The sequence below is a fragment of the Oreochromis niloticus genome, linkage group LG15, assembly GCF_001858045.2.
Source record: "Oreochromis niloticus isolate F11D_XX linkage group LG15, O_niloticus_UMD_NMBU, whole genome shotgun sequence".
In the NCBI taxonomy this organism is placed as follows: domain Eukaryota; kingdom Metazoa; phylum Chordata; class Actinopteri; order Cichliformes; family Cichlidae; genus Oreochromis; species Oreochromis niloticus.
This window is the reverse complement of record NC_031980.2, coordinates 20,682,159-20,700,778: the sequence shown is the minus strand read 5'-3', so window position 1 is coordinate 20,700,778 and position 18,620 is coordinate 20,682,159. Positions and strand designations below refer to the sequence as shown.

At 37.0% G+C, this 18,620-nt stretch overlaps 2 long non-coding RNA genes across 3 annotated transcripts; both read right to left on the bottom strand.

Annotated features, from left to right (window-relative positions):
• Nucleotides 1–2,292: 2,292 nt before the first annotated feature.
• On the bottom strand, nucleotides 2,293–3,187 carry LOC109194906 (uncharacterized). Its single transcript, XR_002056651.2, has 3 exons — nucleotides 3,001–3,187; nucleotides 2,776–2,844; nucleotides 2,293–2,690 (listed from the first exon to the last, which is right to left on the bottom strand). It is a non-coding gene; the product is annotated as an uncharacterized LOC109194906 (long non-coding RNA).
• A 5,679-nt stretch (nucleotides 3,188–8,866) lies between these two features.
• On the bottom strand, nucleotides 8,867–13,381 carry LOC106096955 (uncharacterized). Of its 2 annotated transcripts, XR_001223307.3 has the most exons (8): nucleotides 13,189–13,381; nucleotides 12,663–12,995; nucleotides 12,281–12,541; nucleotides 11,928–12,122; nucleotides 11,741–11,821; nucleotides 11,593–11,621; nucleotides 10,757–10,825; nucleotides 8,867–10,343 (listed from the first exon to the last, which is right to left on the bottom strand). It is a non-coding gene; the product is annotated as an uncharacterized LOC106096955 (long non-coding RNA). The 2 variants fall into 2 exon arrangements; XR_003214278.1 differs by lacking the exon at nucleotides 11,593–11,621 and having other exon boundaries at nucleotides 13,189–13,378.
• Between the last annotated feature and the right edge of the window lie 5,239 nt (nucleotides 13,382–18,620).

Sequence of the window (18,620 nt, the reverse complement as noted above, 5' to 3'; positions counted from 1 at the left end):
GAGCTTTTTCAAGAGTACGGAGTACAGAGACAGGAGTGACATGAGACACGACTGCCTGGGGAACAATATAAGATACATGAAGACTGAACTAAACCTATACTAAACACGAGGGTACAAGAACAAAACCTAAGAAATAGAATTCATAAACCACGAAGACCTGGAGAGCTAGAAAAACAAACAAAAACCAAAACACTAGCAGTCAAAACCATGAAGAAATCAAAGCTCAGTAATAATACAGAAGTCAAAACACGGGGTCACCGACACAGGACTGATACTGGGCAAACTGTCTAAAATTTAAATTAAACTTTAAGAAGTTTAGTTAAGTTCTTGCATTAATGCAGCTCTTTTGTAGAAAGGCTTTGTGAGCACACATGAAAACAGATCAAAAGTCATTCTCCTTATCAACAAGAATTTATCTTTTTCACTATTAAACACTGCAATACTGCAGCAGTTGCCACAGCTAGCAGCTAGATGAGAGCACAGATAAGATGTGTTAGTGGTCTGTGGGCTGATGCTTCCTCACTGCAGTTTTGAAGTTTAATTTAATCTTTTTTCTGAGAAGTGAAGGGGAAGTGTTTTGGTGAGAATGTGGGTACAACAGCAGCAGAGCTCTGGAGGTTTGAGCCTCTCATGATAACCACATAAACTTCAGAAACACAAATGGTTAACAAACCCGATAGTCTATAAGAATTGCCTTTAGGTCTTGTCACGTAGAGCAGTTTCACCCCAGTTCTTTTTATTCCTCAGGCCTCCAGAGACAACCTGGAACTCTGTAGTTACCTCACACATCCTTTATTCATATTCACTCACTTATGCATCTTCTAGAAGGGAGATGTACATGATCCGGCAATTCCTCTGCAAAATCTCAACCGTTTGTCTGTTACACACAGTTTTATAGAAATGACCCCCATTGTAAACCTAAAACACTGTGTTTGTGTATGTATGTGTGAACACGTGAGTGCCTGCGTGCGTGTGTGTGTGTCTCTATGTACGTGACTTCCTGCCAGTCATAAAGAGGGCCATCTCCCCTCACCCAAGCCACACCAAACTCCTCTACAAAACATAGTTATCAGGTTACAAACACTGAGACCCCATCCAGGTATCTCTTGGGGAATTTCCACTAAGCTATGGCTTCTCTTTGTTTTACTTTCACAGCCCAAGATGGGGGAAGGTCTCCTAAAAGTCTGCTCCTAACTTTATGACACGTTTAGGCCTTTATTACATCCAAGGCAGTGTCAGTGTCTCTACAGTACTCTACATTCTATCTAACCCATTTCTAAATCCTAAAGTGAGCTACAAATACCTTCAGTCCTCATCATTTTTCTGGAGTGTGTTAAATTGCTAAGACTGAATAAATGTTCACCTCAGTTCAAAATGCAGATTAGCAGCATTTTTTTTAAGTTGTTCCCAAAGCAAAACATCTGTGTTTAACCAATGTCCACTATTGAATTAAGTAAATCCAACATGTTCTTTTTTCAGTGAACACTTCAATATATGCAACTGTAACAAAATGACACAGGCTCTAAAGTGGTTTCTTCTTAAAGTGAACAAAGTATCTGGATTCCTCATTCACCTTTTCTCACATTTATTCACAGTGGAAAAATGTTAGTAGTATTGTTTTCTGTTTTCAAATTTCTTTCTGCACTGTTCAGGACAGATGCATTTGAGACTGTGCCTTAGACAGTGATGATGTCATGTACTGTGATAGGATGCTATCAACTAAACTTTCATGAACAACAGCAAACAGAAGAGATAATAAAAACATAACTACGTTCACCTCTGGCAGAAACAGTTTAAGTCAAAACCAAATATGTAACCAAGGTGACATGTCTGAGTTTGAAAAAGAACATTTCTAGAAGAATTTGACCTTTTACTTTGACTGTCAGGTCAAATTTTAAGTCACTTTGACTGTCAAACAGTATTTTTTGCCTGTTTTATTTAGTCTTTTTAAATCTTTTTATGACTTGTAATTTTATGTGCAGCACTTTGTGATTCTGTCTTGAAAGGTGCTATATAAATAAAAATTTATTATTATTTATTATTATTATTAAACAGTATTTAGTTGTTCTTGTTACAAAAACGGTTGGCCTTCAGAAAGCTTTCTGTCTTTATCTTCACTAAGCAGGTTTAACCTGTGGTCACATGATGTTTTACATTTGATTTGTGCATTTGTTACTTTTTATTTCACTGAACAGGTTTTAAAGAATATGATAAATTTGAAATCATGAGGCAAATTTATTGAACAAAAAATAATATTTATTTAAGCGTCAGATTTTACGTTTCCCACCGCTTGAGATGGACTCAGCTCTATCAGTGACTTTACAAAACACTTGTTTTAATATTTTAAATTTGCTTATTATACATGTAGCCCTCGTGATTTTCATAGTGAATTTATAAAAATAAAAGAAGAAGAAGAAATAGAGCTATGTGTGTTCGCTTAAGAGAACAATTAATGTTATCAGTTCAAAACAAAACACACGTCAGACATGAAAGTAACACATGACTTTTCACATTCACTCTCTCATCTAAAAAGTGAAACAGCATCTAACATATCTCCTTTCATGAGCAACATCCTACTTCTTTACATCACTGATGGTGGAATAGAGGTGGTTGGGATCATCTCCAGCAGAAGAGGAGAAAGCTTTCACAGTGCTGTAGGTCACAGTGTCACCTTCATCATGACCACGGGACTATAGGAAAACATTACAAAACTTTATTAAAGACATAAACTGACAGGATCTTACTGCTAACACCAACAAATATTAAAAATCTTACCCGGGCTTTGTTCTTGGCCCTCTTGGTGAAGCTGATGGAGACGTAGGAAACACCATCATCAGCTCCAGCCTACACAGTGAAGACAAAATAACATCTGCTCAGTAATGTCAGTTTGGTTTAATACAGTTCAGTTCTGGTTCCTCATCATCATCATAACCATCACTTTTCTGTTAAAATAAAACATATGTAGTGCAAATTTATACTGGGAGTAGTGTGTGACCTCACCCAGGATTGATTGGTTCCTGGTCCAGACTGAGTCTCTGCAGGGTTTAAGCTCAGTCCCTGCTTAAAAACAGAAGAGTAACGTTGTTAAGATCTAAATAATAATTCAATAATTAAACAGTGTCAGCGAGGAGCTGATTCAGCTCACTTGCAGCTTTGTCAGCTGTTCTGTTTCTGATGGTAAATCCTGTATTTTATTTAGTTATTTTTTTTTGTTTATTCTTTGTTTCTATTATAAACTGAAGTCACCTCTAAAGGCATTTTATTTATTAGCTCAGTCTAGTCTGAAGCAATGGTGTTAAAAGATGATAGTGAAAGACATCGCTGAATAAAAACTTCATTATTTGACTATTTGAACTCACAGTGTTGCCATCCAGCTGTGTTTCTTTTCCTGAAAAGGAAAATTTAAAAACACTGAGATTAGCTTCACATTTAAAACTCAGGTTTTCTGCCTGTTTTCTAATGATCCCAGTTTACAAAATAAGAAATCTTTTTATTGCCTATATTCACATTAATTCAACATTTTCATGCATTCATTAGTTACATTATGTTTAACTTTAGTCTGTGGATGACCCCACCTTTAACTTTCTTCCTTCTGATGATTACAACAGTTATTAAGAGTGCTGCTAAACCCACGGGAAGTACAATAAACCATAACAAACCTGAGAAGAGAATTAAAACACGTGAAAGATGATTATTGTCCCCATTCATGGTAAATTGTCAGTTTAGTATTAGCCTGTAGACAAACAAACAGAAGACGTGTATGATTTATAAGTGATAAATACAATCAGCTTTGTAATTTGTACTGATGAGCAGTAAATGTGATTTTGTGCTGTCTGAAATTCTAGCTATAGTTTTCAAATCATTAAGTTTGTTTTTAACAGTGATGGTCAAAGGAATATAAGTAAGATAAATGTGTTCACAGAATGAGAGTGACACAAAGGCCCTTATTTTCAAAGTAATAGTGACGGGTCCACAGCCCTGTGGCACTCTCCACTAACTAGGGAGAAATGTGTATTTGATTACTGGTTAGTGACTGGTTGTTGGCTGTCATTGCATGAAATCAGTCGGAAAGAGAGTGCTGCAACAAAAACCTCCTGGTGATTTCTTTGGTCACTAACACGTTGTTGCAAACACAAACAGAAGCAAGCATTTGCAGACATGTCTGCAACTTCCATGGAAACTATGACCAACTGTGTTAACCTGCTAGTGACCAAAGCAATCACAAAGAGGTTTTCAGTACAGCCCCATAGACCTGTTTGCAACCAGTTACACCTTGAAGTTGTGAACACAAATTTTTCCGTAGTGACCACTTCCTGTCAGCGCTCACAGTCTATAGGCCTGTGTGAAAGAGGTCTAACTAAATGTCCACCCAAAGTCCAGAGTCCACCTGACATTCAGACTTTAAGTTTTAATCACAACTGTCACTGAATTTCTCCACCCAAGTGTCAGTCTGACATTCGGATATTTGTTGTTGATTTTGTCTTTGTGACATCTTCACCTAAAGAAATGAAATCATAAAATAAAATTTAAAAAAAAAGATGGTAAGAAAGAAAAGATTTTGTTGTGGTTGAGATTAGTTTTGCAGTTGTTGATTTTGTATTTTCTTTGCCTAAAGAAATGAAACAAGACAATACAACAAAAATGATGCCAAGAAAAAAAACCCTGCAAACTACATTTACAATAATACATAATGTAAATTGCTGCAATATCAGTACTAAATCAGTCTGCTCATCACTGTGAAGTGATTTGAACATATTCTCACCTGTTTTCTCACCTGAGGACTTGAGTTTGAAAGGAAACAGTTGTTCTTCTTTAGTGTAATAATCTGTCAATTTGCACTTCAATGATTTATAAAACTGTGACTTCTGATCACGGTGAGATCTTTTAAATGTCACAGTCACAGAGCAGGAACCTGGTTTTATCTCCACGTCTGATATTTTCTTTTCACCCTCATGCAGCCACTCCACTGTGTATCTACAGTGTTCATGTGTCAACACAGAGCAGTTCGCAATGACTTTATCATTGTTCTCATGTTCAGTCACTGGTGAAGATGGAGATATGGAAAGAGAAAAACAACAGGGCATCATCACTGTAATAAATACTGTTGGAATATTTCACTTTGTTCCAAGTTTGAACTAAAAACATTATGATGTAAATACTCACTGTTAATAACAGACAGAACAATCATAAAGTCTGGACCTTCTTGTGGTCCTCCTCTTGTTTTGTACTGTCTGCAGGTGTAACGACCAACATCTTCAGCTTTGACCTTCTTTATAAGCAGAGAACAGTTCGCTGTAACACTCAGTCTGGTGTATTCAGCTTTAACATTTTCTTTAATCTGTCCATGAGCAACCAGCTCTGCTGTTGTGTTTCTTGAATCATCGAATAACCAGGTAGTATAGTCACAGTTATGTTGATCATCTATCACATTTTCACAAGACAAAATGATGTCATGTCCAGCTCTGGCAGCTCTGAAGGAGGACAAAGTCTGTGGTGTTGTTTCTGCTGAGGACAGGAGAGTGAAATGTGACAAACTATAACATGAACACTGCAGTTAGATTAACAGTTAGTTTAAGGATTATTTTAGATCATTTCTTTCTCATCTTTTGTTTCCAATAGTCCAGAAAACTCAAAGTAACAAAGCAAACACATCTTTCTCAGTTAAAGGAAGAACATACTATTGTGTGTGTGTTCTGTGTTTCCTTACCTGTAATCTGAAGCATCAGCAGCAGGAATGAAGACATTTGAATCCACATGACTGCAGCCATCGTACTTCTCTGTCTGTCAGTCTCTACTCTCTGCTCTCACATTCACAAATGAGACAGAGATGAACACAGCTTCAACTTCCTGCTCACTTCCTCATCAGTGGTTCACTCTCCATCACTTGTTCTAAATTAATTTAGTCTACAGCTTTCAAATGTTCTTATCCTCCCTCTCTCTTTATTCATAAAATGAAAAATTGAGCTTTTAACAAGAATTTGTGTGTTGATGCCCACAATGAAACATGTTGATACAATGCAAATACCACTGCTAGCAGCTGGATAAGGACACAGATAAGATGTGTTAGTAGTCTGAGGCCTGTTGTGAATCATTGTACCTATGAAATCATTTTTTTCTGAGAAGTGAAGGGGAAGTATTTCTGTGAGAATGTGGGTACAGCAGCAGCAAAGCTCTGGAGGTGTGAGCCTCTAATGTTGACCACATAAACATCAGAAATACAAATGGTTCACACACTGATGGTCTAACAGAGCTGTCCTTATGTCCTCACCATTTTGTTTTTCCTCATCAGTGGATTCGAAAACACACATTATATGACACACACGAGTAAACCTTTGAACGTTTTTGGAGGAATTCCAAAATTACTAAGACTGATTAAATGTTCACAAACTAAAATGTTAACACACTGATGAGAGAGTGACTGTCTTTATTTTCCTCGTCATTTTGAACATGTGGAAAGTTGATTTAAATCAATCAGTTTATAGAATACAAATTCATTACATTCATTTCAAGGTGTTTTAATATTGTGTGAGTATAAGTTGGAATCATCTGATAGGAACAGTGAGAGGAGATGAATTTGTTTGTGATTTAGACAAATGTCAGCAGTCAGTACAAACAGAGCTGCTTAAACTAGTAGAGTCAATGTTTTATATGGAGATGAAAGAACAGGAAGTTATACTGGGGAGAATAATAGAAGCACACTGGTACTGTGGTCAGCACTGCAATGCTGTGGTGTGTGTGAGGTGTCAGAGAGAGACAGCACTACAAAACACAATGATAGTCATCACAGATAAAGTGTAACAGATAATGTTAATGGTTTAATATGGAGCACAACTTTGGATGTCATCAGAACTTGGCTCCTCCTCCCAGCTCAACAAGTGAGGGAGAGAGAGAGGGAGAGAGAGATAAGGGTGTAGAGAGCACCTTTTGATAGTAGGAAACCCATGCATCATGTCCACACCTGCCACATAAGCAGTAACTCAGTCTCCATTAAGGAACGGTTCAGTCTTAACTGGGTGACTGTGATGTGGACGTGGTCAGTCTGTCCAGTTCTCGTCACCAGCCTGTCAGAGTGTTATAAATCTGCTATTTGTTAAGTACAATGTTTTTAATTTTCACATTGATCTAGAGGTTACTCTAAAAATAAAACTGTCATGGTCCGGGTGAGTGCGGGTTTTTTCCACTCCGCTGGGCTCCACCTTCAGGCAGAGACTCCGATCAGCTTCCACACCTGGTTCCAATCAAGTCACCAGCATATAAGACCAGCATTCACAACAGACCTCTGCCAGATCTTCTGCTAACTCACGTTAGTGCTAGGCCGCCAAGCCCTTGTGAGAGCCCTTAACTACTGCTTTTCTCCTCACCGTGTTTTCTTTGTCATAGGACCCACCTGGCAGTCACACTTCCCAAGCTAAACTACACACATCTCCGCCTGGACGCTGGTTCTGTCATCTGGTTGCTTCCTTTCCATCATTGGACTACACCTGCCTGCCTCCCTGCCAAGTCCCTCACTCCAAGTATATTCTGGACCCTCTCTGGACACTCCTCACCCGGAACCCTTTGGACACCCCCTCCTCACATGACACTTTAACCTGCAACACTGACTGCGTACCTCCATCCAAGCCGCTGCCCCTTTTTCCATTCCCAGGATCCGTCCATGAAATCTAGCACCTAGTCATAGCACTCAGTTTCATGTTCATAGTTTGACCTCATAGTTCTCAGTTCATAGCTTCCACAGTTCATAGCATTCTCCCGTCATAGCATTCATAGTTTCCTGCTTTGTAAGTTAACTAGGCACTGTAAATAAAGCACTGTGTTCACGCCCGTTTTGCCTCCCTCTGTGTCTGCATTTGAGTCCACACCCACAGCCTGGCCCTCTCGGCCGTAACAAAAATGATAATAAAATGTTATTTTCTCGCTTGAAATAAATTAAGATTTTATTTATTTTATGAAATAAAATTTTCAAATAATCAAGACTGAATATCAAACAAATTCTGACATCAAATGAAGTTCTTAATGTAAAAATAATGAAAAGATGCACAATGACTTTCCCATTGTCACAGCTGAAGCTGTTGCACATGTCAAAAAAACCAGGCTTGGTTTAGCTGACGAGAGTCACATGATCGATGATGTCAGAAGCTTTGTTTGGTGCGTCACTGCTTCGGCACCTGATTCAGTGATCTATAACGAAATCATTGGTGAGATTTGTGGTGTGTTTTGGTTATTTTGTGCGACATAATGAGAGACATGGAGGCAGCGAGGAAGAGAGGACGTTCTCTTTATTCCACAAAAAAACAAACACAATAACCTTATATGTATTATGTTTTGATTTTACCTATTTATTAACAATTCGGCCTCGCAGGTCAAAAACATGCATAAGAAAAACACTATTCATATGTTATAATGTTTTACATATAAATGTACCTGTCCACTGGTTAAGTAATGTTTCATACAATTTGCACAAAAAATTCAAAATAGTTACCGCTTAGCTAATTTTACAATTTGTTTAAGTTGGGCCAACTCAGTTGTAGGCTGCTTTTTCTAGTGTGAAGTTTTATGTTCTTCATTTATTGGTTATTCCTGTACCACTTTTTTTTACTCTACAATGAACTTTGTACTAATGTTAAAATTTTAAGCCTGAAATGAAAATATTAAAAAGAGTTAAAAGACAAAAAGTTGATTATCTGAGTTTTTAAACTGTTGTCATCTAACTGTGCTATATTTTCTGAAAAAATAAATGAATAATAAGGTTGCCGACTGTCTTAGAAACACGAGTGTCTTCTAGATAGTGGCATTTATGCATATATATGTATATATATATATATATATATATATGCATAGCTAATATTTCAAAACTCGAAGTGGATTGAGAAGTAAAATAGTAAAAAATGTCAGTATCCCAAAGACACTCGTGTTTCTAAGCCAGTCGGCACCCGTACCGTAATAAGAAAAGTGCAACTGGATTGTAGGTGCAGCTGGCGGTGTGGCTAGCTTGACTGTGTTTTGCAACAGGCTGCTGCCCCACAGCTGTCACATGTGACAGAGTTGTGATGGTCTCTGCTGAAGCTAATATATTGTTAAGTAATGCTGCTGCTTCACTTAGGCTATTAACAGGTTGCTGAGTGGACGTAGAAATGTACCACTTTTTCCTTCAGTTTCCTTGTCAGGAAATAACTTCCTGTTCAGCTTAAATGCCTTGGTTTCAGTAGTGTGTGTGAGCGTGTTTCAGTAGTGTGTGTGAGCACATTACAACAGTGCATATTAATGCGATGTATTTATTATTACCCTAAATCCTCTCTGTTTCCGCCAGTGACTGAACATAAGAACAATGATGAAGTCAACTTGTACTGCTGTGTGTTCTCATATGTGAGCCGAAAATTTGATTGATTGTTAACATTCCCTAAGTCTACATTTTGAAACGTTTTCTAAGAATTCATACAAAAACCTCTCAAGATATTGTGTTTACCATGTTTACAGACAGAATGACATGGATGTCTGCATGCAAATGTTACCAAAAACATATTCTTCTTGCAGAGGTAATTATTTTATTTGACCATTAAATTAGATAAAACGTCAGAGAAATCCAATAGAATTTATGAGTAAGGGCCAGGTGGATGATAGACAACAACAAATGAAACAGTTTTTTTTTTTAGTTTTCCAATTAAGGTCATCAAAGCTGAAGAGTTTGGCCTTCAAATGAATTACAACATGTCTTGGCAATGGTTGATAAAAAAAAAAAACTGGTGAGAGATTGTTGCTGCTCCTCCTCAGCCTGTACTTGGAGGATTCTGACAGTTACTTGGGGATTCTGATTGATTTTGACTAAAATATCCATTAAGCTTGCTAGTAGTTTGCTGGTGGGGTTTTTTTTTTTTTTTGGTGGCCTGAGATCAGACAGTCTGAATGGGGATGGGGTTTGGAGGTATTATAGGAGGAGAGCAGCTGCAGAGAAGCATGTAAGACTGCAACAATTTCTAGAAATAGAGCAGCTCCATCCAAAGTGTGATGGATGTCGTTTGTCCTAAATATTGGAAAACAGAGTAACAAAGCATGTGCAAAGAAAAATAACATTCCTAGTATTAAGGACATCCATATACACCTTGTAAATAATTTCTATATACTAGGAATATGAGAACACTGTGTAAAGAATAAAATCTACAATGTATCTAACTGAACTACCTCACTGCCAAAAAAAATAAATAAAATATGTGCAACATACTATTTAATCTCTTTCTTTAGTTTATTGAATAAAGGTTGCTTGAATCTGTAAAACCTCCAGCAGAAGAAGAGGAAGCTTTCACAATGCTGTAGGTCACAGTGTCTCCGTCATCATCACCACAACATGCCTATAAGAACACATAACAATACACTTTGTTTAAGATGTGTAGGTTCACAGTCATCAAGGTCATGGTTGTTTAAGAGCTTGGAAAGAAAGGGACTGTACTTCTTTAAGTTTCTTGAAGATGATTCACCTTTCATCCAAGAGGCCTCTACAGTTTTAAAACCAAATAGTTTCAGAGTACAAGGTTTTATAACCCTAGCAGGAGTCACTATTGATTATGTGACACATCACATGTGATTTTAATTTCTAAACTATTTGGTTTTAGAACCAAAGAAACCTCTTGGGTAAGAGGTGAAACATCTTCAAGAAACTTTAAAAAGTCCAGTTGCTCCTTTATCAAAAGACACACTAAGCTGGCACGAACTTTTAAAATAATAATCTTTCTACCATCATCTCGATGAATATCAGAAATCTTACCTGGGCTTTGTTTTGGGCCTTCTTGGTAAAGCTGACGGTGACGTATAACACATAGGTCTCAGCTTCATCCTATACCACAGAAAAGACAATATATTAACTGCTTAATAACATGTGGATTTATATTGAGTCCATTTGAAATGTAATTAAATTAGCATTAATATTGTTCTCATAACCATCATCCCTGTAGCTCTCTCCTCTTTTCTGTGAAAACAAAATATAACACTGAGTGCAACTTTTGTCCTGCAGCCAGTGGATGCTCTCCAGGGCTTATGCGAGCAGCACCTAAGGGACTTTAGCCATTTTTTGGTTATATAACCGTCCTTTATAGTGCCCAGAGGAAACTTTTTAGGGGAGCTGTCTTTTTGTTTGGCATTCCGTTTTTCCTCCAGTTTTACCTTGGCTGACTGGCGGTTGAACTTTTATCTTAATTTAGAGCCGTTTTGTTTGTTGTGTTGACCGTGACTCTCCCTGAATTTACCCTGTGCTTCTTTTTGTGAGCATCTTGGCATTAAAGCTTTTCAAACTGGCACAAACAGCCTCCTCACATTCCTCCATATAGTATTGTTTTACTCCGCTAACCCCTAGACCTATCTGGGGATTAACAAATACATATGATTTACTGTGTATGTTTTAAGTTAAGATCTGTACCATGTCAGACACAAAAGCATGACAAATAAGTTAACTAATTTTAATTTAATTTAATTTTCTAATTTAAAATGCCTTAAGGCGACGTCTGTTGTGATTTGGTGCTATATAAATAAAATTGTTTTGAATTGAATTGAACTATGTGTGTGTGTGTGTGTGTGTGTCTTATGTGTGTAAGTGTTTAAACTCACAGTGCTGTCAGACAGTAGTTTCTGGTTTTCTGGGGGAAAAAAACAGGATCGTTTAGCTTCTGACTTAAAAATCTAGGCTTTCTGTCCAGTAGACAGTTAGCAACCATATTTATAATTACAATGAACTTTAATTTGTGAATTCTCTCACCTGTATTTTTCTTCCATCTGGTGACAGCAGTTATTAACAGTCCTGCTAATCACACAGGAACAATAATAAACCATAACTGATCTGGAAAGAGTAGCAAAGTATGTTAACGATGATAATGAATTTCTCCACCAACTTATCCTGATATTCAAAACTAAGACTTCAAAAGAAGAGAAAATCAAGTCCCTACTTTCAGATGCTTTCTGATACACCGGTGTCACTGCTGACGTCTTTACGTTCATTGATGTTAATGATCCTGCTGTCGACAATTTTGATGATTTTATTGATGATATTGTTGATGATAATGTTTTCAGTGTTGGCATTAAATTTGCTGTTGTGGTGGAAGTTGATGCCATTGTGGATTTGGTCTTATTTGCATCTTTATCTAAAAATACAATAACAAAATTACACTTTAAAAAAATAATTATAGTACCTTTACAACAGTACATCATATAGAGTGGTGCAATATTGAAATTTCAAATTAGTCAACAAATTTTGTCTATTTTGACTCATCACTATGAGGTGATTTTAATATATTCTCACCCGAAGACTTTTGAGGTTTGAAGGGAAAGATTGTCACATTTTTGGTGGAAGTATCTGTTACATGACACTTTAACAGCTTAGAGAACTTGGACAGGTCAGATCTTGTAAATGTCACAGTAGAAGTGCAGTGACCTGCCGAGATCTTCATGTCTGATATTTTCTTTTCATCCTCATACAGCCACTCCACTTTGTGCCCACAGTGTCCATAGGCAAATACAGAGCAGTTCAACATGACGTCGCCATGGTTCTCATGTTCAGTGACTAGTGAAGATGGAGACAATGAAAGAGAAAAACAACAATATTAATTTCATCACATAGTTGCTGTAATGTTTCAGCTTGTTTTGTTAATATCAGATGAAAACATAATAATGCAAATACTCACTGCTGATAACAGTCAGATCAGCCTGAATGTCTGGACCTTGTTGTTGTCCTGATTTGTTGAACTGTCTGCAGGTGTAACGACCAACATCCTCAACTGAGACCTTCTTTATAACCAGAGAACAGTTTTTCTTTTTAACATTCAGTCTGTCTGATTTAGTCTGGGTATCTTTGTGAATCTGCCCATTTTCAAAGATTATTGTTGTGCTTCCTGAATCACTGAACAGCCAGGTAGTACTTTTACATTTATGCTGATCATGTATCAAATTTTTACAAGGCAGAGTAACATCATGTTCAGCTCTGACAGCGTAAACAGGTGAATATTGCTCAGCTGTTCCTGTTGAAAAAAAAAAAAACAGTGAAATGTGAAACATTATCTGTGCTGTGCTAATAACTGTGATGTTTATAATGAGAACTAAAATTAAAAAGTAAAAAGAAACATATAGCGCAAGTTCCTCAACTACAGGAAACAAACTAACATGACTGATAATGCAGTTTATTAATTGAACATGTTTTCTATCTACACTTACCTTTAAACTGAAGCATCAGTATCAGTAAAGAAGACATTTGAATCCATGTGAATGCAGCCATCGTGCTTCTCTGTCTCTCTCAGTCTCTGTTCTTGCTCTCACGTTCACAAATGAGACAGTCTCAGAGATGAATACAGCATCAACTTCCTGATCACTTCCTCATAGTGACATCAGTTCTTTCCTCTCCTGTGTCTGTTGGTAAATTCATACATTTGTAGCTTTTAATGTCTCTACTCCTGCCTTAAAGTAGATATAAAATCACATAAAATGAGTGGAAAGCTTTAGCATTTTCATTTTTATGTGTTTTGCATTTCACAGAGTCTCTTATCTGAAGTGCTGCACAGGAATAATAACAGTACATGTTGTGTTTTGATCAGCAGTAGAAGAGGAAGTTGAATGTGTGAAGACTGTCAGTTCAATGTTTGCAAAGTGCGGCTCTTCTGTAGAAGAACTCCTTGACCACCAGTATTTGAGTCTTCTTATTTTTGATGTACCGTGATGATAGTGTAGTAGTCACCAATGATAGGAGGTAGGTAAGGACATGCACATAAATGTGTTTGTGGTCTGAGACCACCATTTTCTCTCTGAATGATCATTTCTGAGAAGTGAAGGGGGAGTGTTTTTGTGAAAACCAAAGTGCAGCTGCAGAGCTTTTGGAGTTTTGAGCCTGTAATGATCACCAGATAAAAATCTGAAACAAAAATGGTTAAAACAGTTCTGAGTGACTGTCTGAACTGTTACCAGGTTGAACCATTGAATTTGTATGTTATTTAGACAAATGTCAGATCTCAGGACAATGTTGTGGTTTGTCTCAAGTGTTTGAGACAAACAAAACTACAAGACAAGCTAAACACAGATACCTTTTTTTTCTTTTCCTTTTTTAATCATACAGAGACAGTTTGTCACAATAAATGATTAAGATGTAAACACTCACTGTTGATGAGGGATAGATGAACATGAAAGCTTGAATCTGGTTTTGCTGGTTTGAACCGCCTGCATGTGCATTGACCAACTCCTCCTCAACTATAACCGTCTTTATAATCAGAGAACAGTCTAATGAAACACTAAGTCTGTTTGATTTATCACTGACATTTTTCCCAGTCTGACTGAGGTCAAAGAATGTTACTGATGCTGTGTTACTTCAACCACTGAAGGACCAGGTAATACAGTCACAGTTATGTAAAACTTTTATCACATTTTCACAAGACAAAGAGACATTATCTCCTCTTTTGGCAGTGAAGTAATGATGAACGTTGCCCCATTGCTTTTGTTAAGAAAAGGAGAGCAAAATGTAACAACACTGTAACATGAAACTGGCTGTTGTTCTGAATTATTGTGAGACTAAATAAATAAAACACCAGTTTCTGCCCTCTCTCTGATTCTAGATGCCAACCTAAGTCAGGAAGTTCAGTTAAAATATTAGTAGTATTAAAATGTAAAAATTAAACATGTGAATCTTTATGTGTAAACAAAAGCATGACTATCAGAGTTACAGGCATTTTAATCCATTTGTTCTCAACCATCTTGTTTCTTTGTCCCTGTTTTTGTCTTTTTTTGTTTCACACTTGCCAATAACAGAGTTTGAAATTCTGCTTCTTTTGTAGACTAAAACAGTATGGACTTCCTGTGAATACCAAGGTGTGACTTCCTCATCAGCACGTTTGTCTTTGAACATTTTATTTTTAGTCACAAAGGGGTGGATAAAGTCAATGCAAAAAAACCATATATATATATTTTAAATTACATCTGGGAGAAAAAATACTGAAAATTAAATACTTCAGATCCAATGTTATCTTTTATTTTATCTTTCATACCATTTTAATGTGGCAAATAAGCATGACTGACCAGCCCGCTCATGTGGTATCTTATTGTGGTGAGTGAGGTTTTCGCTTCCATCAACAGCTACATTTGTGTCACAGCAGAGCTCTGATCTCTTCTTCATTGTCATCATTAAAACTTCAGCCAGCCCAACTCTGACAGAAAAGAGTTAAATCTGATGTGTTTTTGAGGTCACATGTTTGATTATGAGGAAGAAAAGTTCCAGCAGAGTTTGGACTGAATGTTTAGTTGATCTTGCTAACTTGCTATCACCAGTTTTTGTCCTTGGTCACATGAGCATATGCATTTATTTGTGTATTAATAACTGTCTACGTTGGTTAAGAGGTGTTTAAGTATAAAGTGAACTTAAAATCTAGTGGGACTGTATATGAGAATGCATAAAAATGTCTACAGCAATCAAACTTTGCACAGAGGAAGCAATATTTATTTAAGTATCAGAGGCATGGCGTGAAGTGATGACACAATATGACAAGTAATGCTCACATTATGTCAGCGTCCTTCCTTTTTCACCATCTCCACCTGTAGAGGGAGTCTCAGCTTTCTCAGTGGCTTCATGTCTCATACATACTGCTAAGGCAGACAGTGTGGAGATGAGAGTGCGGATCCAAATGTGGACAAGGGGGATGGAGGTGGACATTAACAAAATCTGAGCAGTTATTTTGGCTGAACAAGACAACAAACGAGAGCATAGAATGACTAAAATGGAGATAACAAAACATATACAGAAAACACTGCGTTTACTGTACGAACCAACAACAGACAGAGCAAGACAGAGAACTAAATACACAAAAGGGTAACAAGGGAATGAGAACCAGGAGGGAAACACAACTGGGACTAATCACACATATACTCATTTTCATATTTTAGTAAGGACATCTCATTGGGATAATGCTTTCCATAGCCACTTACCTGAACCATCAAAAATGAATGCCTAATCCTAACCCTCAACCTAAACCTAACCACAACCTAATTGTTACCCTGACACTAAAACCACATTTTGAGCCTCAAAAAAGCCTTCAAGCGCACGCACGCACGCACACACACACACACACACACACACACACACACACACACACACACACACACACACACACACACACACACACAACACTGCGATGAAGCAAAACCGAACACACTAAACAAATGACGAGGAACTATCAAAATAAAACAGGAAACATGAGACACAGACTGAGACGCAGACTTGATGCTGGAACTGGGGCTAGACTAGATGTGACATATGGAACACAGGGGAGGCACAGAGACAGAAACCAAGAGACTAGAAATCACAAAAACCATGAAAAACTACTAAATTATAGAATATTAATAATCAAAACATAACCACTGGGTCACCAGACCCAGAACCATGACACGTAGCTGAGAATGTGAGAGATCATCTAAAAACATGCAAACAAACAATACAAATTTTAAACATAGATCTGAAAGTTTTAAACAGGACAGAAAAATAAAAGTGTAGTCATGCTGGTTTTCAATAAAGAATAAAGAAATATAGGATTGACCAGTTTTAATAAGGACATAAAATTAAGAAAAAAGTAACAAATCATGTCTAACAGAAAGTTCAAATAGTGAAGAAATGTTGTAAAACCTTAATACCCTTAATACCACCCCTAGAGGGCGTCTCAGCTCTACGAGACTTCATGTCTCATAGAGCCGAAACACTGAAAGGTGATCTGCAAGTGATTTGTTTGTTTTATTGAGCTGAATTCCTTGATCTGGTTTATTCATTGAACACATTACAACAAGAATAAGGCTTTTATTTCCAAATACATTTTATCAAAGAGAAACTGAATGAAGTAAGAGGAGTCTACTCAGTAGTCGACTATTTTAGAAACCAGTGTCATCACCACACCCAGACCTATAAGGTACAAAAGAACCTGAGAAAACTTTTTTGAAGACTTTTATTTTTCTACTAACATCAGGAAAACCTGAATAAGCTGAGGGAAACACCATCTTGTTGTTTTCCAGTTGTGTGTTTTTTAGATAAAATGTTTTTAGCTTTCACAATAATTAATCAATGCAACAAGAACAACAAGAAACTACAGTGGATCTGGAGAAAGAACGAAAACATGTTCTACACAGTTTCTGGTGCTGCGATGATGAGTTGGATGTTTTCAGCAACAACAAACACAGTGACTTGACGTAACTATTATTGGTGATGTTTCTGTTGAAACAAAAATAAACTAATAAAAAAAAAACATTTTCTGATATTAGGAGTCAAATTTTCTCAAGTTCTGATTAAGGTTAAAAGACTGCAAATGTCACAATAATGTTCTGTCACTACTGAAGAGCCATAGGTCTGTCACATTTATGCCAACCATCTATCATTTATTCACATTCAATTGTGACTTCATCACCAGTTATGGCCATGAAATGCCTGCTAGCTCCTCCTACTTAAACAGTCATCTCATTATATGATGAATGTGAGGATCGTTTTAGATGAAGGTTTGTAGCAGAGTTTTAGTTTCCAAGAGATAATTAAACATGTCATAGTTACAGGAACAGCACCTAATAAAGTAACATATTAATGGAGATTTGTAATATGTTTATTTGCTTTTCTTTATGTTAACATTTACTAACTGAAGCATCAGTGAGTGGAACCACTGAGCTCCTCTGTCTTCCTTTGTTTCTACGTTTGGTCACAGATGAAACTGTTTCTAAAATATCTTAGAGAACAATGTGCTTTGTGCGATTTATAAGGTGTCACTTCCTCATAATGACTTCATTCTGTCTCCTCCCATATCGTAGTCTTGCTGATTTTATTCGGGATTTTAATCATTCATTTTTGCTACACTTGTGCAAAAAATAAAAAGGGACCATTTTGACATAGTTTTATGCATTTTGCCTTGCTTCGAATTGTTTAAACGGTAAAGTAATTACCTGATCTGAAATAGCACAGAGGAAGTCAAACATATCTATGAACTCTTCACTTTTATAGGCCATGTGCAAACAGGGCTCTTGGTGATATATGACATAATGGTACTTTACCACACTGGGTATGGAACAGGTGAGTCTTTTTTTGTTTGTTTTCTTTTGAAGACTTAAGGGAAGTTCAGCAGTACATGACCAGAGGCTCAGAGAGATCCATCCCAAACAATAAGCATTTTGAACATATATTGTCACAGATTAAGTTTCTGAGTGTTTATGTTTTCCTTACGACCAGAAAAGTTGCTGTGTGTCTTGTACAATTCTTTGTTTCTTTAAAGTTCCCTGATTAAAAAATTGGAATCATTAATATATCTAAAGTAAAATCATATACAGGTATGCAGTGAAATGTCAGAGCTCAGTACAAACAAGAGAGGTTTAATAATAGTGATGAGATAACAGGAAGGGGAAGTGACAATAGTACATGCAGCTTTTACTGCTGCTGAGTTATCACTGCCCTGCCCAATAGAGTTCCAGTCTTCACTTCAGAAGCCACTCTTCTCTTTCACAAGTCTTTTTCTGCCCAGCTGGTTAGTTATTTAATCAAGGACATGAGACACTGTTTCACGCTAAAACAATGCAACTGTTGTTTTGTACAGAGATTTTCTAGCCAAAGACTAGTGTCATACCAGTTGCCTCGCTCCCAACCTCAC